Source organism: Canis lupus, chromosome X (assembly GCF_011100685.1).
Source record: "Canis lupus familiaris isolate Mischka breed German Shepherd chromosome X, alternate assembly UU_Cfam_GSD_1.0, whole genome shotgun sequence".
Lineage (NCBI taxonomy): Eukaryota > Metazoa > Chordata > Mammalia > Carnivora > Canidae > Canis > Canis lupus.
The window spans coordinates 28,787,557-28,810,035 of record NC_049260.1 but is presented as its reverse complement, the minus strand read 5'-3'; positions in this window follow the sequence as shown (position 1 = coordinate 28,810,035).

The window sequence follows — 22,479 nt, the reverse complement described above, 5'->3', positions numbered from 1 at the left end:
AAGTCAGCAGGCAGGGATAACAAGGCTTTACTATTTTCAAAGAATGAATACCTGGGTACACTCAATTCCTACAACCTGCTTGGGTACTACTGGAAACACTGATCCAATTTAATGAAGTTCTCTACTGTCAACCCTATTAGGTGAATGGAACTGAATAATTATTAAGTGATTTTTGTCAAGTTCTAACTTTGTCCTATCTTTTAAAACCCTTGGTGAATAAAAATAACATTAAAATATTCAAATAAACTCCAGGAACTTGTATCTTTCAAGGATAAAAAGCGTATACAGTGTTGACAGAATGCCTGGGTGTGAACTCCAGATCTTTCAGTTAATGGCTAGGACTCTGGGCATAGCTCCTCTGTACATCAGTTTCCTCCTCTATTAAAATACCAGAAGTATCCTCACAGAACCATTTTCTCTTGAAATATTTTATTTATGAGAGAAAAAGAGAGAAAGAGAGTGAGCATGCATGAGCAGGAGGAGGGGCAGAGGAAGAGGGACAAGCAAGCTCCCACTGAGTGTGGAACCTGAAGTGGGGCTCGATCCCACGACCATGAGATCACAGCCTGAGCTGACATCAGACACTTAAACTGAGCCACCCTGGTGCACTTTTACAGAACTCTAAAGATTATGTATATTAAGTGCATCAAGTACTTGGCAAAGACCCTGTTAATAGGAAATGCTAAAAAAAGTGTGAGTTATATTATGTATTTTCTTTCTACTTTACGAGTACTACCTAATACGTAGATGAGATCTATTATTGATATTTTACTACCCATTTCTACAGGCAATGTAAACCTATAGTCTTATCTAATTAATAGTTAAGGTCGTGCTATTTAGATTACTAGTATATAATGTCCATCCTAAAAAATCAGATTTAAATAGGAATTGTTTTTTAAAGATTATTTATTTATTTATTTATTTTAAATTTATTTATGATAGACAGAGGGGGGCGGGCAGAGACACAGGAGGAGGGAGAAGCAGGCTCCATGCGGGGAGCCCGACGTGGGACTCGATTCCGGGACTCCAGGATTGTGCCCTGGGCCAAAGGCAGGCGCTAAACCGCTGAGCCACCCAGGGATCCCCAGGAGTTGGTTTTTTAAATCTTATCTCTGCATCCACCCTTTACTACAAAATCTATAACTCATGTATTAATGAAAACTTTAGTTCATCATACAGACATATTACAGGATTTTCAATCTTGTTAAAATCTTGTATAAAATAGCTTTAAGAATAGCAATGTTTGGTGTTTTGCCTTTAAAATGGTAATTTTCTGTGTCTTATAAAGAATTCCCAGGTTATGAAGAAAGTTCTCCCCAAAAGAATCATCCCTTCATGATCATCAACAAATTTAACGCCAGTCATATAAAAAACAAATTATGGAGGGAAATGGTCTATTGCATTAATGATGCAGAAATCATACATGGTATTTTGAGTCACACCAAGATATAAAAGTACATAAACAATAATAAAGATGATGAGGGCCTTCTAGAAGTGAGAGAACATCTTGAGGGAAAAGCTCTCTCTGACTTTTGAGTCACTATTTTAACTAATGGCAGCTTATTAGAGAATATAGCTGACAAGGTTTCATTCAAGCTTCACAAGAAGTAATAGAATTGGTCAAAGTAAGGGACACCATGGTAGCACTTGAAACAGTGTTGGTAAATATACAACATTCATTCATTCATTCATTCATTCATTCATTTGTTCCTTCATTCAAGAAATACTGTTAAGCTACTGCTGTCCAGTTGGTATCAGATATCTAAAAGAAAAGGGCTGATGGCATATCTTTCCTCATGGAGTGTAGGTAGGCAGTAAACAAGCAAACACCAAGTAGACAAAATAATTTAATAGTAATTTTAGGGGCACCTGGGTGTCTCAGTGGTTGAGCATCTGCCTTCAGCTCAGGTTGTGATCCTGGGGTCCTGGGATCGAGTCCTGCATCAGGCTCCCTGTGGGGAAGCTGCTTCTCCCTCTATGTCTTTGCCTCTTTGTGTGTGTCTCATGAATAAATAAACTCTTTTTAAAAATTTTAAATAGTAATTTTAGTAAATGGTAAGAATAAAATGATCAAAGTTACATAATAAAGAAGAAAAGCTAGTCGGGCATCCTTTTAAGTAAGTTTTCCAGTAGGAAACGCTTACTGAGGATATGACAAAGAATTTGGGCTGAAACTTGAAAGATAAAAAGTCTGCTGTAGGAACAGCTAGTGCGTATTTGCTGGCACTGATGTCCAGTTGGTACATGCTCAGAGGTCCCGCCGTTGGTGAATCATGACATTCTCTGGAAACACTAGATAAAAACTCACTATCTTTTGCAACTTCCTGTATCCAAATCCATACCACATTCCTGTTAGCATATAAGGTGAAAATTACTTGCACTCTGGGTCTCAGTCTCTTACAGCAGTATTTTTTTTCCACCACAATTCCTAATTCTATTTGCTCTTCATTTCCTTGCCAGAAAATTCTTCTCCAGGCTTCTTTTCTCTTATGATGTTTTTGATCAAAGCCTTGTCTTTGCACTTAGGGACTCCCACTGTTCATCTGTGTACTGATGAGAAGTTCATCCATTGAAAACAGATTCTTAGAATCATCTTAACTTTCACACAGTAAAGCTAATTTTCCTATCAGCCCATCTGGTTTCCCTATTCACAGTATCCTAGACTTGAACTTGACAAGGAACACAACCTCAAACGGGTTGCTCAGCCCAGTTGATAGTTGCATTTCTGAAGTATCATACATTCATCCTCTATCTGTGAGATATTTATAAAAGTTGAAAATCAAACTCTCATGCTGGGGACAAAACACTTGACTCTGCTGCCTATGCTGCCCCTCCATCCCTGATGGTAGTCCTGAAGTCTCCCCAAAAGACCTTAATTTTTGTGAACACAGTGGCGAACCACAGCTCCCTGTACAAATACCCTTTAGTCAAGAAAAGACCATAATACAATTTTACCCTTCATAAAGGGGACCATGCTTTTTAAAAAATCACTCTTCCATACAATTAGACTTCACAAACAGTATTTAGATGTTATGGCCTCCCATTGGCCATGATGTGATCTTCTGAATTTCATAGTTATTTGTGTTACTCTGTGTCCAGACGCCTCTTCACTCTGCCCTTGGACCCCTACCAGTTACGTCCACATTGGTTTCTTCTAAGTTAAATATTAAACTGAATTCTGACTTATAAACTATCCGTGATTATGATACTAACGTTTTTATTGCGCAACCCAATGGGTCTGCCAACTTACCAGTTTGGTCAAAAGCCAAATTATTTCACAAAATGTACCCCACAATCTCTCTACCTAGGACATACCTCCTGGGACAAACAAAATATACTAAATACAGAAATTAAAAATAAGGATGATCACAGATAATTTCCACTGGATTTGCTCAAAGATTTGTCTCATGTCTGGTGTAGTGTCAAATTTTTTGTTCTTTTTTTAGGAATTCTGTCAGTCAAGGTTTTTGTTTTGTTCTGGGCTCTTTCCTACAGATGGGTTCTTTTTTATTAGTATCGGATCAAAGTTGCCTGTCACTGATTTCCCTGCTTTTCATGTTGTCCACCTTCACAAAGGCTTTCTGCTGCACTCAACTGACATAATACTTCATTATAAGAGAACTAGTGACATGACAACATAATTTGAGTCACATACTTGGTAAGAAGAACTTCTGTACTAGTAGGTGTATATAATAAATCCTGTCTGTCCGCAGAGAGATTTTAAACAGCCAAACCATATTTTTGTCTCATAATAAGATATCCTATCTTTAGTGTCTAAAGCAAAAATTCCCCCTGAAAGAGACCACAGAGTCTCTAACCTAGCTGTGACATGTTCTTCTAGGATAGAACTGAAAGAGCCATTAACTCTCTGGGTCTCCATATCCTTCTGGCCCTGACAGTATGCAGATGGCACACCACACAGTGGGTTAGGTCAAGTGAGATGGGAAGGGTCAAATGAACCAATAAGGATTGTGAAGCACACAGAGTCTAATAATACTAGAACATTACTACTACTACTACTACTACTACTACTACTACTACTAATACTACTACTACTACTAATAATAATAGAACATCCTTATCCTGCTCCCAAGCCTGAAGGGATAATGGGAAGGAATGTTAATACTGGACCCAGTGAGAGCTGAGCTTCGGAAGAGGGTCTGTATAACAGCAGTTGTGGCCACAGAGAACAAATTCAGCCACTATTACCCTGTATCAGGATGGCATGAGCCAGAGCAATAAGTACTCCTTTCTTCTCCAATCCCCTCCTCTCTTACTAGTGATTTCCTGCTGGTCGCCACATCCAGAAACTGGACCACAGAGACTCTTGGACAGAGCCCATGGAGATCAGGCTCTCCAGTATTAAGCCAAGCAGAGTGAAGAAAGGCAGAGTATAAAATTGGAAGGGGAAGCAAAAAAAAAATCTTGCCTAATAAATTAATTCTGCCATCTGAAAAGTAGAAATAATAATTCCCTGCATTTCTTGGCTTACAAGGGAGATTTCAGACTAAAATGATATGTTTGGGAAAGTTATTTATAAACTTGAACGCATTTCACAATAATGAAGTGTCAAAAAAAATCTGCCTGTTTAGGAATTCAGAAATGACTAGCCAAATGTAATTAGTTTCATTATTTTAAATCTATTTTTTTATAATGAGGAGCTTAAGAAACATTGAAACATTTTAAAAACTATAGTTCTAAAACATTCCCCTATTTGAACCTTTTCTAATTTTCACTTGTATTAATGAAGCAATGATGAACACCTTGGTGTCTAACTTTCTTCTGTAATTTGAATTGTTGGGCATTTCACATCTATTATTCAATCCTTTTTTGTAAAGGTGGCACCTATTAACCTTCTTTATAACAGACAACTGGTATCCGATTGCTTTATTAGACATTGATTTCCTTACTGATTATATGTACATATATAAACATCATGTACTTTACACTCAAAAATTAGTTATTCAAAATTTTGTCACTTTTTGATTTTTAAAGTCATTTTCCTGGAATAAATTCCATTTTGTCAGCCTCGATTTTTTTAAAGATTTATCTATTTTAGAGAGTACAGATGGGGAGGGAACTGGCAGAGGGGGAAGGAGAGGGACAAGCAGAATCCTGAGTGCTAAGTCCCATGAGGATCAATCACAGGAGCCTGAAATCATGACCTGAGCTGAAATTAAGAGTCATGTGCTCAACAGCTCAAGTGACTGAGCCACCCAAGTGCCCCAAGCCTCAAGTTTTACATGTACTTTTATCCCAGTTTTATTTAGTAGTTCTCTTTTTTCTCTTTTTAAGCTGTTTGAAAATGATTTTAGTATAAAAAATGTCTAATATTTTACCAATTAGCTAAACAAATTTGTCAGCATTATTGCTGCATAGTACTTTACTTTCTGATTGGTGGGGAGTATTTTATTATATTATAAAGGCATTGATTTGTGTAATTTTTTTTTTTACAAATAACACTCATTTTGACTTATCTTGTAATCATCTTCAATGCATTGTGATTTCTGTGGATTGATTCTATAGTTGTTGAGTCACTAAGTACCTGACAAAGTTTACAACCTTTATAAACAGATAACTTTTAATTTTATGATTAATTATGATTATTTTATTTTAATTAATTTTATGATTATTTACCAATTATTTTTTATAGATTTTATTTATTTATTCATGAGAGACCAGAGAGAGAGAGAATGAGAGAGAGGCAGAGACACAGGCAGAGGGAGAAGCAAGCTCCCTGCAGGGAGCCCGACTGGATCCCGGGTCTCCAGGACCACAACCTGGGCTGAAGGTGGCGCTAAACCACTGAGCCACCCGGGCTGCCCTAATTTTATGATTATTTACCAATTAAACTTCAAACACTGCTACTGTTATGGAGAAGTCTAAGACCTGCTGATATTTGTCCTCGAGTACACAATATTATTGATTTGTTCTAGTTAGATGTTTGCAGAAATTGAAATTTTTTAAATACCAGGATAATTCTTCAAAACATTTTGAAACAGGGTTTGTTTTTGTTTTTGTTTTTGTTTTTTTCCAGCTCAATTTAGTTTTCCTCTCTTCGACTGGTTATAGTTTTGTCTCAGGCAAGTACAACTGTACAATGAAACATTGAGGTTTTTTTTTCTCCCCCACACTACCTTCAGGTTTATATTCCTTTTTTGTCTGCATTGCTAAAGGATTAGTTCCTCAATTCTATTCTCTACATATTGAATTTTCTCGGTGTTATTTTTTTTATAAGCACTCGACATAGTTCTTAATTTCACTATTATGTTGTTAGCTCCCTTCCAGTTTTAATTTTATGGAAGTTTCTTTACTCTCCACTTATATTTTGCGTGATTATGTTTTCGACATAGGATCTCTAAATACCATTTTAAAATTTATTCATGGAACCCAGGTTTAGGTATCATTTAAAAAGTTTGATCTTCTTACAAGTTTTATTTTTGAATATCTAAAATGTATTAGTTTCCTAAGCCTTCAAGACTTTTTCATGGACACTAGACTGTCTTTTCTCTATCCATCCTTTCCTATGAAACAGTGGAAAATATCCAGACATATTGTTCCGTGATCTTAGGAATGCCCTTGGTGGCACTTGCTGTCCAACAGTGAGTTGATATTATCCTGTCTTTAATTGAAAGCTGAAATGTAGGTGGATGTACACATCTTCTAGATCAACTAGGGTCTCAGAGGTTTATTACCATGATTTTGTGGACCTAAGGTAGACTTACCCTGAAAGGTCTAACACTAGAAAAGTGTTTTTTTACACTGTGCACTGTGAATCTGTAGGAGTTGTTAAAGATGCTCTGGCCCACCCCAAGGAACAAGCAGAGGTCTTGATTAGTATGGCCTCATTTAGACTATATAGATGTAGAACATCTCTGGTTGACGTATTTGATTTACATGTAAGATTTGGTGAAAGTGTTCTGCTACTTGACAACAGTATCTAATGGAGCAGTACTGCCCCAAAGCTCAATCAGTCACCTAATTAGCTTTTTAATTCAGGCTCTCATTCATTCATTCATTCATTCATTCATTCATTCATTCAGGCTCTTATCTGTACATCTGACTAGGTTAGAATTCCACATTTCTAACAATCTCCTAGGTGACGATGATGCCACATCTCTGTAGATCACACTTTAAATCACTGAGTGGGTAAGACTATTGGAGTAATAGCTCTGCTTTAACTGGTTGTTACATATAAACACTATGCATCCCAGGATGTGCTCTTCCCAGGTATCTTTCTGTCTCTGTTAACAGTATTTTATATGAGGAACTGTGTTTTTAGAATGCAATGTATTACAAACCCAGATTTTAGAATCCTGTGATATTCCTTACTAGTACTGTACATTTTTAATTTGTCTTTTTGCAGTGATTTGTCACAATAGTAGCTGTCCATCACTCCTTAATCAAACCTCCTGAATTGAGGAACTTCACACATGAATCCCATCCCCTCAAGGTTGAAGCAAATTACCTTGCAGCCTCCTCTGAAGCTAGAGCATCAGTGGCCATGTATTAGAACAGCTCCATTCAGATTCACTGTAGCAAAAGTCTTCTTTAACAGAGTAAAGTGAGGGCAGTGCCACTTCTCGGTGAGGACACTGCTTTCAGAAACAGACATGGTAGATGTCCAAGTAGGAGGCAACATGTATGCATTAGCAAGTGTGAAAAAAAAATCTGAGTTCTATTCTGAAGGTAGAAAGTTCTCCAGAGAAAGAAGCAGAATCAGGGGAACCTGGGTGGCTCGTGGTTGAGCATCTTCCTTTGGCTCAGGTCGAGATCCCTGGGTCACAATAAATAAGATCCAGAAATTTATTTTTAACATTGTATCTCTCGTCAATAGTAATGTATGCTAAAAATTATTTAAGAGTGTAGATGTTAAGTATTCTTACAACAATAAAATTAATTTTTAACGAAACCAATTCATGGAATGTTTCCATTTGTTGTTTCTTAATATGAATGTAAAAAAATGTTACTACATTAGATGGACTGAAATGTTACTATAATTCATTTTCAGCTGATCACTCATTTCATAATTATGCTTTCCTAAAACCCAGAGTATCAGTGGATTTCTATACATAAACTTATGCCACATACATATAATAATTAATATTTTTTTTGAAATTATAATTTTCTTTATCAGGTCACTATATGCTATCAAGTTATTTTTCTATAGTTTTATAGTACACTCAATTTTGCTATTATACAACATGTGTTTCTAAAAATCATTGCATTGTGCAAAATAGTGGAATAAAAAGCCATAGGGCTTAGAGAAAATGAAGATAAAGGAAAAGCACTAAAAACACTCTGTTATTGTCACATAAAATACACAGGGATGTAATAAAAATGATACCACAATTTTATACATGTTAGATGGTTAATACATATATAAATAAGATACTTTTCCTTGTAAAAGACCTGACATTTGCTTGTGGACATGGGTGTAGGAAGGGTTTGTATTTGTTAGTTATTGTGAAATGATAGAGGATGAGCTAGCTGAAATCAGAAGTAAAGGTATAATACGAGATGTGAATGGTGGTGAACTAATGCAGCTGGTATATTATTGAGGTGTGTGCATATGTTTTATATGCTTCTGCATTGTTCCATTCAGTGAGATGCAGTTTTCTGAGTTGACCCAGTAGTTCTCATGGAAAAAATTGCACAAATGCAGCAAATAATTTGTGTTATGCTTATATTGTTCCCTAACATTACAATTGCACTGAAACAAATTCATGTTCTCAGAACAAGTGTTAGAATAGAACTTATTGTAACTCCCTTTTTCCCTCCTGAATATTGAGAGATTTCAAATGCAATTCACCGAGTATGCTTTACTTACATTTATATTTCCAGTGGAATACTATGTGTAAACTTGTATAAAATCTAAATAACATAAATTTAATACATAATATTTGAAATAGCTCTGCAGGATCCGTATAGGCTATTGTACTTTATTTTGCTTTCAGATAGTTCATATTAACCGAATTTGGCTACTTCAAAGAAAGTAGTAGAAGCAAACGTGTATATTGAATTACAAGTTCATTTTTTTTAGGTGGTAAGGTTCCTAAAGTAAGATATATAGTATACATGTTATGTCTCATGAAGGTAATAAAAAAATTCCTAAAATGCACTTAAAGAGTTCATCTTTAGGTATACTTTTACCCTTGCCTGTATGAACACAGTTCTCCATAAAATCAAATCACTGGGAACAGCATATACATCTAAGAGCAGAAGAGAGTCATAACTCTGGTAAGAGGTTTAATGTTCTGGGGATCAATAAGATACCTAAGTGCATTCTTAAGATGCTGGTTGTGCAGTATTTATTGCTTTTGATTGATTACTGAAATATGAAATACCGCATTTCCAGAAGTAGTTCTTTTTCTCATAAACAAAAGAAATCAAAGGGAAAAGTCAAGATCTCAATGAAGACTTGGGACCTTTTCCACCATAGGAAATTATGAAATAAGTACAACATAGAAACCAAAACTAACTATGAAAACTTATTGGAAATATGAAAAGCCAAACCTCTGTCAATGTGCAAAATGTTACATACACAATTAAAACAATGCAAAAAATAACTATTTTAAGTACTTAGTATAATGCATTTTTTAAATATTTAAAATAAATCGATAATAGTTTATTATGTAGTAATAATTTCTTGGCTTTTAATCTGATTGGGATACAATTTTAGGGCATTTAAGTATAAAAAATAGCTTTGAATCCTTGAAATTTCTGGCATTTTGAGAATTAGAGCCACTAAAGAGTTACTAAATAAAGCAAGCCACTAACTTATAAGTTCATATTGCAAATGAATTTTTTTTACTTATTAGAGCTACACCAAAATGATTAGTTCATTATATCTTTATGATATTTTCTATTAAACTATTTTTATCTAATTTGAAATACCCAATAATTCTAGATTTTGGCTCAGAATGTTGAAAGTAGAAATGATTTTAGGGTTGAGTTCATTTTACCAATAAGGAACCTGAGGCCTAGAGGGGGAAAAAGGAACTTTTCTCACACTATGGTGTAGAACCATTTCTGTATCAATTTTCCCATCTATTTTTTTTTCTTGATAAATTGCCATACTTTGTTACTGGTGAACATCAGAGAAATAAGAAAAAAAAAAAAAGACTTACCAACTCAATATCTTCTTCTTAAAAGTTGATGGTTCAGTTATTTTTTAAAACACTTTCCATGCTCTTGGAACCATGATTAAGAGTGTTAGAAAATTCTTTTGATTGATCAAAATGTAGCTGTGAGAGATTGCCCACATAAAATAAATTAATAACAAAGCAAATTGAACAAATCACAGTGGAAGGCACAGGGTGAGTGTGAGACATCATGTTATATATGGAAAGAGCATACTTTTAGGACCAGAGTATTCATGGGTCATGTCAAAGCTCCTCTAGACTAGAGCTTTTTGACCTTGAGTAGGTTTCTTAGCTTGGCCTGTTTCATTCACTAGCATAAGAGTCATCTTTACATTCCACTGTTTTAAGCATTGAATAAAATATAAAATATATCTGACTCTATCTGGAATACAGATTCTTAATAAAAGGAAGGGTCAGGGCACCTGGGTGGCTCAGCTGGTTAAGTGTCTGACTTGATTTCCACTTAGGTCATAATCTCAGGGTCCTGGGGTGAGCTCTGTGTCAGATTCCAAGCTCGGAGGTGAGTCGGTTCAAGGATTCTCTCCCTCTCTCTCTGCCGCTCCTCCTGCTTGTGCATGTGTGCGCTTTCTCTCTAACATAAATACATCTTTAAAAAAAAAGAAGGGCCATTAATAGTTGTCATCATACGAGCTAAGAAAAGTATTGTAAAATTAGAGAACATATGACTTTTAATAGAGTCAGTAAGGGCTAGATGGGAAATTATTGATAGGAAGACATTTGGGATCAAAAGCATGTCATAAGCACACTGCAAAAATGCAAGAAATGAAATGACATTCTTTGATGACTAGAACAAGCTGAACTATTACATATATAGAGCTAGTGGTATGCATAGTTAAAAGTTAACGAGATTCAGGGATGCCTGGGTGGCTCAGCGGTTAAGCATGTGCCTTCGACTCAGGGTGTAATCCTTGGGTGCCAAGATCCAGTCCCATATTGGGTTCCCTGCATGGAGCTTGCTTCTCCCTCTGCCTATGTCTCTGCCTCTCTCTGTCCCTCATGAATAAATAAATAAAATCTTTTTAAAAAAGTTAAAGAGGATCAGATTATAGAAGGCAAAAAGCCACAGGGCCTAGTTTAGACATGATTCCATGGGTGGTAGAGAGCATATATAAGTTGCTGGATAACAGAGGTAGTTGGAGCAAGATTTACAGGGAACACAGAAGTCAGGGAAAAAAATGCAATCAACCCAAATATTTAGGATTGTTGTATTTTACAATCTTGTAATGAATTGATTGTTACACTTTATGAAGCCACGTTTTAAAAGACTAAAATCCTAAAACTTATATTAAACTCTTACCTTGGTAATGATTTGTAAATAGTTTGCCAATTTAGTTTTAGATTGGAGGATATAAGTGAATATAAACTCATTTCTGTGACTCTGGAGTCAGGCTGAATATGAATTTAATGAAAAAAATTTCTGTGGGACAGAGCCAGAGACAAAATATTATTATGGGCCTTGTATCCTCTTCCCATTTTTGAGCACATGCTCTATAGGAAACTGAGGCAAGAGATGTGAATCTGCTGTTTGCTCAGAACTCTGAATTTCTATGTGCACCTCAGAAGGGAAGTACTTAGCTTTCCTGAGTGTGAGGCATATGCAGCATGGCCCCTAAGACCAAACCTAATGACTATTTCTTTTGGAACCCCACTGAATAAATTAGCTGTCTCTACTCATTATGAAGGAAAATTTGTCTGGTAGCACTTAATGTGATATGTTTGTCCATATAGAGTGCCATAATTGAACAATGTTGGTTCCCAGTGTGATACATTCCTAAGGAATTTCTATTGGTAATTTTCAGTATGTATATTTTTTTCTTTTAATTTCAGAACACTGCTCTTTTAAGATTAAGCTGCATTTTCATAGTGAAAATAATTATAGTAGTGTATATAGTTTGTCATAGACCTATCTAGCATAATATGGGAGTGTAGCTAAAAGTGCATTTGATAAAGTGCTTGATTTCCTTAGACCCAGTTACTTTATATTTTACTTTCCAAAGGGCATTGCACATGTGTTGAGTTATATCAGAGATCATTTTTTGGTAGTTAGCATACTTTAACTGAAAAATAATGTTCGGGAAGGAAATGTTAAAGCATTGAACAGGGAAAGAAAAAGATAATTTCTGACTTTTGTCTTTTCTTCAGTACTCTAACTTAGAGAAACACACCCAGAAAATATTGGTGAATTATTTAATTTCAGGAAATTATCCTTTCAAAGGCTGGTGTTGAGTGTATATGGTAAAATATGTGGTTTCTATGTTTTATTCCAGAATGCTTCATGTAAACTTTACAAAAACTGTCTTGTCTCATCTGAAGTGATAATCCTATTGTGAATACCAAACAAGTCTAAGAACAGGTAAATTTCTTATAGGTATGCCAGGCTTGGGAGAATAGTTTGGATGCATTCAAATAAGTCACAATCATTATAACTACGATTAACTTAATTATAATGTACCCAGGAACACAACTCCAGAACGCTGAGTCCTGTGTGATGAATTAAAGATAGGATGCTAAATTTGTTCTTATCATAACACAATCTTTTGGTTTAAGCCATTTGAATTTTTATTAATATTTTTTATGGACATTAGCTGAGTTTCTATTTTGAATTAAAAGAGCAGAGATATATAAAGGCATAATTCCCTTGAGCTATAATATCAATCTTTTGTTCAGTGGTTAAATGTTTAAAGTCATTAAACACTGGCAAGACCAGCTACTAATTTTAGTAGCCCAAACTTAATCTCTGTATGCAGTCATGTAGAAAATAAGTTTCAGTTTATTACTTTAAAATCAGATTGGGCCAAGGAATATGCAGGAGTTTAGTATAATATTTTACCTTTATCAACCTGAGCACTTGTATAGGTCCTCTTTCAAGTAGAGGTAGTGTAATTTGAAAGGGGGAAACATTGTTAAATTGTAGATTATTTTTATATCTTATATCTCACTTTTAGAAATACTTGGATTCTTGGAAAGTACTTAAAGCAGAGTTAAATTAGCTTCTTTTTGTGTATTTAATGTATATTTACCTTAGTATTTGAAAGCTTTTAAAATAAATTATTAGATGCATTTCTCATGGCTCTCATCTTTTGGTAAAATGTTTTTTTCAGAATCTGCTATAAAAACCACTGCATGGGGCAGCCCCGGTGGCGCAGGGGTTTAGCGCCGCCTGCAGCCCAGGCGTGATCCTGGAGACCCTGGATCGAGTCCCACGTCGGGCTCTCTGCATGGAGCCTGCTTCTCCCTCTGCCTGTGTCTGCCTCTCTCTCTCTGTCTCTATGAATAAATAAATAAAATCTTAAAAAAAAAACTTTAAAAAAAATAAAAATAAATAAATAAATAAATAAATAAATAAATAAATAAATAAATAAATAAATAAATACAAACCACTGCATGGCCTAACATTTATTTAGAAATATTAAGTACCCACTAAAACCCAGCACTATGCTTGGCATAGAGATAAAATGGTGATCAAAAACATATGTCAGTATTTTTCATAGAGTTAATGGTTTGGTAGCCGTACCTTAATCCAATGTACACTAGTGTGTCTGGAGTCATTATGGTTGTCAAATCTTGGGTTGGGGGGAGCAGTATGCTATTAGAATCTCATGAATAGAGAGCAGGGCTGCTACTACATATCCTATGTTGCACAGAATAGCCACTCACAACAAAGCATTATAGAGCCCAAAATGCCAATGATGTCACAGTTGAGAAACACTGCTGGTGTATAAAAATGGCGTAGATTAAACAGTTCCACTATTGAATGCATGAGTAACTTCCAAGATAAGTACTTTGAAGGAAAGGAGGCAAGCCCATAGCAAAGAAATTGGACCTAAGCTGGGGTCAATGTAGTCCTCTCTGAGGAAGTTATCTGCAGTTTCTCTCAAGGTTTAAGTGTTTTTGTGTAGATAACAGGGGATGGGTGGCATCTTGGAAGGAGGATTCAAAACAGAAGGGCTACTGGTTGGAGGAAATAGGAATTCCTGCCACTACGGCAGAAGTGCCAAGGTTGCTTTGAGTTAAGACTGGTGGGGTAGGTAAAGCCGCAGTTGGTTTGGATCCTCTGAGGGATACAAAGCTACTGAAACACGTTAAGAAAGGTGGGACTTGATTAGATCCATAGATCCCTCCCTCACCCATGTTGCATGTCCCCCCCCATTCCCTTAAACCTCCCCCACCTACAACTGAAGACAATACACTTTACAGATCTTGCCCACATACAGCTCGCTGGGGCAGGGCACCCTGCATCGGCCCTGGAGGGAGAGGCTCCTAGAGGGCCACCATAAGCCTATGATGTGCCTTCCTGAGGCAGATTGAAGCCATCAGAGCAGGGGTTGGGAGCAGGATGCCTAAGTCCTTCTGTCCGTCAAAACATCTGCTGCATCTCCAGCCCCTTTACAGCCCTGTTTATTTATTATAAATCTGTTTTTTACAAGCCCCAGCTCCTCTTCTTGCCCCATATATCCAGCTCCTTTCTCAGCTCCTGCCTCTCTCTCTCTGCTCCACCATGAGCTGCAGTACAGACAGACAGACCCTGGCTGTTTGAAGGTCCAGGGACCCAGGGGCTTGGGGGCAGGGGAGGGCAGCAGCCAGAGGGGCTGTATGGAGAGGAGCTGGGCTTCAGGCATTGTCTTCTTTCCTTCTTGTATATAAGAATTTATATTTAAAAAAAAAAAAAAGAATTTATATTTGATGCCTCATAAAAGACCTTGTGCTCAAAAAAAAAAAAAAAAAACAGAGCTGATGGGAGGAAGCTAAAATGTTGTGGCCGCCACTCTAGCTATGAATTATCTGATTCAACAGTAAGAAGAACTGTGACAATATTCATGTTTGTTGAACTCGCACAAGACAAAAGAAGGCCTTTTAAAACTGTGGCTTGTAAAGTAAGAGAATGATTTTTTTTTTTAGTTATAACCCAAACAGGGGGGGCGACAAAGCTATGCATTTGGCAAAAGGATATGCAAGCAAAGACTTAGGCTCCTCTTTCTAAAACATGCTGCGGTTCTTCCCACAGACCTTGAAATGCAAGGTATGCTGGATTAGCAAAGAAAAACAATGTGAAAAACAAAACCAGAACTCTCTGTCCAGTAAACAGTGCAGGAAGTACTGTACATAAGAAACTGAGGATTAAAGTCAAGGAAAGCCCTGAAACAGTTACTGTTTCAGTAAAGTGGGGCTGTAACTGTATCCGGGGTCTCTCTCAGTTAAGCCATTTCTGCCTTAGTGCGAAGGGAGTGGATGAAATGGGCAGCTGTCTCTGAGCATTCTGTTGTGTTCATAGGTACCGATGAAATATTGGAACTGCTGATAGAGTGGATGACTAGATGCAAAGGTACTTCTTTCTGTTTTCGAAGCTATTATTGTTCTACCTTTCCCAGTAAAGTGAGGGAATTACCAAGTCTGGATTTAGGGACTCTTAGCTGTTTTAAAGTCTTGCTGAGGGAAGTTGGAGGTGCTAGGGGAAAAAAAAAGTATCATGAATTATAGCTAGCATTTAGTTCAAACGAAGTTATTTTCTAATTTTAAAGGAAAGCTTTTTAAAAAGTCTCTGGAAAATGTTTAGTTAAGCCTATTTTGTTTAAATTTGGTAGGAAGTAGAGTAGTAAAATGATACTGCTTCATGTGCAAAATTGAAGCAAAATCTCTGTTTACGAGATGATGTTAAAGCCATTTAGTCCGACTCATACAGAGAAAGGCAAATTCCTCCACAGTGAGCTTTGCACGTGATAACTAGCCTTGTTTGAAAGACCTCAGAGAGAGAGAATTGTAGGAGATGAGGCGGATGATGGCATTGTAGAAGGCAGTACACTGTGTGGAAGAATTATTTCTGATAAAATATTATTATCTATTCCTAACCTTAGTCCTTAGGGTCCCCTCTCTTCATTCAGAAACAAAATAACCCCCCTCCATGTCTGAGATTTTTCTATTTTAATACCTACCTTTCAACTGCTTACATGCTAGGCTAGTCATCATTCTATCCACACTTCTAAAGTGGCAGCCAAAATAAATCTGAAGGTACTTTTGTAGATATAGGTGATTGATTCTGGGAATGAGACCTGAAGTTGGTTGTGATTTAGACATTATATTTCTTATATTTAATTTACTTAATTAAGACTTTATTAGCCAAAGTCTGTAATGGTTTTACTGATGAAGGTCAACATTTAACTGCTTTTCCTTGTAATGGACTACTATTCTGTCGATTAAGAAATCATGTGCACATAGCACTGCATAAATCTAATTTCTACAATGTTTTGCCAAAATTTTCCGTATTATTTCATTACTAGAAGATGTTATGGTTCAATGAGCTTAGCACTCCCAGAGTAATTATTCTGAAATAGTAGTCCGGGGTGCTGAATTCAGTTTTGGATATGTTGATTTCTATATTCCCATGATCCCTTCAAATAGAGATGCCCTCTTCAAACGTTAAACAGGTTTCCCCCACTCTCCAAAAGTAGAACATTCCTTTTCCTTTTTTTTTTTTTAAAGATTTTATTTATCTGACAGAAACAGAGCACAAGCAAGGGGAGCAACAGGCAGAGGGAGAAGGAGAAGCAGACTCCCCACTGAGCATGGAGCCCTAAGTAGGGCTTGATCCCAAGAACCTAGAATCATGACCCGAGCTGTAGGCAGACGCTTAACTGACTGAGCCACCCAGGTGCCCCCAGAGCATTCTTTTTATAAGCCAAAAAAGTGTAAAATGGAGAAACAATTAGAATTAATTTATAATGGAAAAATTTGAGCATTCCTAGACCCCAAAAATAACTTCTCCTAGGCTTTTCTGGTACCTTAGGACACATCCTGCAAATGGATGCACAAAATAAGATACTGCACAGATGCACACACAGTCCAACGCTATGGCGACTCGAAGCTGAGACACAGAGTATGGTTCCTTAAGTGTGTGAAGGAGCTACCCCTTGCCACTGTTGCTACTTGGGCTGCATGCTGCCTCTAGAAGGGCTCACTGCAAAAATGAATGCTGAATGCTATTTCTGCTTTTTCTCTTAAAGTGAAAATCCCTTGCAGATTTATTTTCATTAGGAAAAATGTACTAACGTAGGTCTTTTATAAAAGTAAAGTGGCATAATGCAAACTTTTGAAAACCGAAGAGGTACCTGTGTATGTCTGAGGCTCAGAAAAAGGTAAAGACCATCGCTGTATTTTAGGAACAGCAAGCATAATGGTGATTGTTGCAGCCTTGGGTATAAATTAAACAACAACAACAAAAAGAATGCATAGGTTGAGAAAGATGAGGTATGATGATGGAATGCTTGGACATTATGGTTGATAGGGAGCCACCAGAGTCAACTAATGCAAAAGAGAAGATGCGTTCAGAGGGAAAGGAAAGAAATCAGAAGAAGGATGTCTCCGCAGCTCATATGGGAGAGTTTGAAGGAGCCAGGAGTGGCCTGCAGTATCCACAGAGCAGAGAAGTTGAATAGAACAGTAACTAAAGCACGGGTATCACAGTAAGCGATTGGCATGTGACCTTGGCCAGACAGGTTCGAAGGGATTGAGTGAGGACTGAATGAGTTGATAACGTGGATCCAGTGAATAAAATACTGGGTGGCAAGCAGTAAGGAGGGCACATGATGAGGTGAGCACTGGGTATTATACTCTATGTTGGCAAATTGGAATGCAGACAAACTTTCTTTGATTTAAATTAAAAACAAAGGAATTCTCTGTTTTGATGGAAAGATTTCAAGTTGGTGGAAAGGCTACCATTAAGGGTCACAAGCCCTAGATAAAAATGGAGTAACAAGAAGTTCTAAAGGTGAAAGTAAAATGAGAATGAACAGTATTGTCACATGGTGTGATCAAGGTCTTAAGGTTTTTTATATGAAGGTGTATGAATAATAATAGAAAATAGACATTAAGAAGTTTAGCAATAGAAGAACCACAGTCAAAAAAAAAAAAAAAAAAAAGAACCACAGTCCTATGGGAGTGAGGTATGCGGGAGGCAGCCTCTACTTTTGAGGGACAGTTGGAAAAGTTGTGTCTTCTGGGAACTCTAGAGTCAGTTAAAGCAATGAGGGAAGGAGCATTCTAGAAATTATGGTATGCAAGCCCTTTTTTTTTCTTTTCTTTTTTTTTTTTTTTTGCTGTGGAATAGATATTCACGGACCCTGGAGACAGGTTACAGAAGGCAAATCTGATGAACATTTGTGGAGACAGTAGCTATGATTAGCAAGGAGGCCTGAAAGACTTGGATTTGTTTGTGGTTGAAAAAATTACATGGATGTGAAGCATGTGAAGATGTCATATCCAAAGGGAACTTAATCAACTTGATTCTGTGTCCGTGCCTGCCATGTGCCAGAGGCCTAACTATGTTGGCTGTCGTTCTGCTTGTGTTCAGAGTATTAAATAGAACACCAATGAAAATCTCTGACAAGGGTGAAGAGTGACTAGCAGCTGAGAAACTATTAAAATTATAATTCATTCAAAGCAATGTCTTTTAATCGCCCATCTCTGACTCATGGATCCCTACAGCTTGTTTTATAGTTTTGAAATCACCCCTCTACCCACCATTTCCTGAAGACCTTACTTCATTTTGAAATTCAAAATCTCCCCCTAACTTCAGTATTTGTTCTGTGGGTTCACGGAACCTTGGATGATCATGTAGGAAACTGTGTCACAATCCTTTTCTCACGTGTAGTCTTACTGATTTTGTCAGAAGTGCCTACAAAACAAAGTCAAGTGGAAGAAACAACTTAAAGATTTTTTTTTAATTAGTAAGTTGATGAAGGTAAGAGGAAAGTTTCAGTGGGTAAATGAAAATGTTTTATTGTTCTTTCAATCATCTCTTGCATCAGTGGAATCGTCTTACGCTAGAACTGCTAAATAGCTCAGAAGTAAGTTCTTTCTCACATTGGCCTGATGTCACTACTGCAGACAAACTAATTTATTATTGATGACTTGTGATGCTTTTTTATTTGTCTCCATTTCAGCACTTTTGGTATGTTGGGTAAAGCCTATTGATTCATGCAGGTTTGGCTTTTATGGTAATTTCCTTTAAAGGAGCCCTGGAAGAAAGCTTGCAGAGGAGATGGACATTTTTCAGATCCTACCCATCTGGAATAAAAGAAACATGAAAGGTCTGTTTTCCTCCAGATGAGTTAATGATTCTGCTATGGTTTAACTTACAGGTGGGTCGGGGTTGACGGAGAAAGGATATTGTTGGATGTGTAGTGACACTCATGGTTTTTTAGTACTGAATGTCAGTGATGGACTATGCACTTGATAAAACATAGGAGTTACATGAAAGGCATGATGCAATTTCATTTTTCAAAACCTGCAGTACTTCCTCTTTGAGAGGCCTCAGTGTGTTACGGTAAGGGTTTGTTAAATGGATTGTATTTTGAAGTATATTGTGACTAATATTCCTGTTATCCCTGCATCAGGAGCATCCGAAAAGTAAAAGTAAATACTCTGTTTTATCTCGTATGTCTTTTCATGTAAATGTACAGTTTGTCTTGATTGGATCTAAATTATTGAGCAAAGAGAATGCATGCATCTCTCTTCCATGGCCCTCATGGGACATCAAATTGAATTCTCCTGTGTATTGTTCTGTCTTGACTACATTTGTCTGTTTTTATCTCTGCTATGCAAAAAGATTACTGAGTTTTATCTTCCCAACGGGAAACCGAAAAAACTATATTCTCCCCCTTAATGATATGCTTCTTCCAGAAAAAAAAATGCAGCTAAGTAAGTTAGTCTTAATCGGTAGATAAGAGAATCCTGGGCGCTGAATAAAACTGATGCTCAGTGAAGAGCATTTGAAACCTGGACAGAGTACGGAGAGGCTGCAGATCAGGGACTAGAGGAAAACAAAACAAAACAAAACAAAACAAAACAAAACAAAAAAAACTTCTGTCTGATGAGAAACAATCGAACGGAGACCGAACACAGAGCCTTCAGTTTTATCAGTTATATGTAGATGTTCTATCAATCTTACTGCTATCAATCTAGCCTTTAGCTTCTGTGCAGAAAAAAGAGCAAATCAGTGGAGTTACAGAGCTGCTCTACTTAGATAATTTATTGATATAAATTATGGCTTGCTTTACCCATCCCATTATAGTTTTGAACTTTTAAATTTGCCTTTGCTTTGAGAAAGGTGAGGATAATCAAAAATAAGTAGAGATAAGAAAAGGAGAGAAGGAATAAAAAATGTTACATTGTTAAAAGTAGGAGCTTTCTTTTTAGTAGGTCTTGAAGACAGAGAACCAACTATTTAGAAAAGTTTGGTTTCTTATCTTTTTAAGGAATAATTTTAACATGCTTGAGATCAATTGAACTGTTCTTCATGTATTTTGCTTTTTCAATGACTTCATATTCTTTCTTGTCTATGTGTTGGGAGGAGACAGGTGCAGTAAATTTCGTTACAGGGGATATAAGGAAATACAAAACACATGTTCCTCCTGTTCTTTATTTCTAGCTGCTGAGAGAGTTCATATAATGAATTTTATTTACATTTTATGTACATATAGTGTTAGTTTAGTGGCTAGATCAGGAGATAATGCAGTTGATTGCATTTTGGATGCAGAGAAAATGGGCCGAGAGAGTTACACGTTAGAAGGGAAGAATTCCAGGAGGCAGTTGAGATTTGACTTGACCATAAAAATTTTTAGAAAAGTACAGCACAATTATGTGAAGTTAGCATGTGGCCAGAGGTGGAGCATGGTAATAAAGCAGTTATTATTCGGGTAGCACAGAGTTTTTGGAAAGCAGTTGAAATGTGAAAACATGGTTTAGAGTGTGGAAACATGCACTTTCCAGGGTAAGACCTTGGGGTTTGATCTGAGAGAATTCTGATACAGCTTAAAGAGTTACAGATATTAACTACAGAAGATAAGCACAATATTATTTCATACAGCTGTAGGAACAACAGGATCAAAATAAATAGAATAATTCATTTAAAAAGCTTTGATTTCACTCATGTGAAATTTAAGATACAAAACATGAACATAGGAGAAGGGAAGGAAAAATAAAATAAGATGAAATGAGAGAGAGAGAGAGAGAGAGAGAGGGAGAGAGGGAGAGAGAGACACACACACACCATAAGAGACTCTTAACTGTAGGAAACAAACTGAGGGTCGCTGGAGGGGAAGTGGGTTAGGAGATGGGGTAACTGGGTGATGGGCATTAAGGAGGGCACTTGATAGAATGAGCATTGGGTGTTATATGCAACTGATAATTCACTAAATTTTGCCCTTGAGACTAATAATATAGTATATGTTAACTACATTGAATTTAAATAAAGAATTTTTTAAAAACCCAAAACAAAAAGCTTTTAGGTTTCCTGTCTGATTGCTGGAGTTCCACCTACAGATTTTAAGTCCTAGTTGTTGTAAATACTCCTTTATATAAAGAAATTAAAAACAGGTTTCCTGTCTGATTGCTGGAGTTCCACCTACAGATTTAAAAGTCCTAATTGTTGTAAATACTCCTTTGTATAAAGAAATTAAAGACAGTTAAGCATCCGCCTTCAGCTCAGGTCATGATCCTAGGGTTCTTGGGATTGAGCTCCTGCATCTGACTCCTCGCTCAGCGGGAAGCCTGTTTATCCCTCTCTCTCTGCCCCTCCCCCTGCTTGTGTGCTTTCATTCTGTTAAGTAAATAAAACCCTTTTTAAAAAAATACAATAACACTCTTGATAAAAAAATAAATTGAACAAACTAGGAATACAAGGGTACTTCCTGAACTTGATGCAGAAACATCTACAAGAACACAGTTTAATGGCAAAGACTTAACTCTTTTCTCTAAAGATCTGGAACAAGACAAGGATGTCTTTTCTTGATACCTGTATTCAACATTATGTTGATGGTTTTAGCATGGCTGTTATACAAGAAAAGGGAAAAAGAGGGCATTTACACAAAAAATAAAAAGTAAAATTATGTCCATTTGTGGATGCCTTGATTTTTGTGTATAGAAAATGTTAAGCAATCCATACCAAAAGTATATCTGAGTTAATAAATGAGTTCAGCCAAGTTGCAGAACACGCTATTAGTACCCCAAATTTAATTCCACTTTACACACTAGCAGAGATTGAAGTGAAACTGAGACTAATTTGCATTAGCACCGTGTACAGTAGCACCAAGGAGAATAAATAAATTTAACAAAGTATGATACTTGTACCATGAAAACTGCAAACATTGCTAAAAGAAATTAAAGATGTAAATAAATAGAAAGGCATCTATATTAATCAGAAGATTTAACGTTGTTAGCATGATACCAATCCCCACCTTAATCTTTAGATTCAGTGCGTTCCCTACCAAAATCTCAGTTGGCAATTTTTTTTTTAAGAAATTGACAAACTGATCCTGAA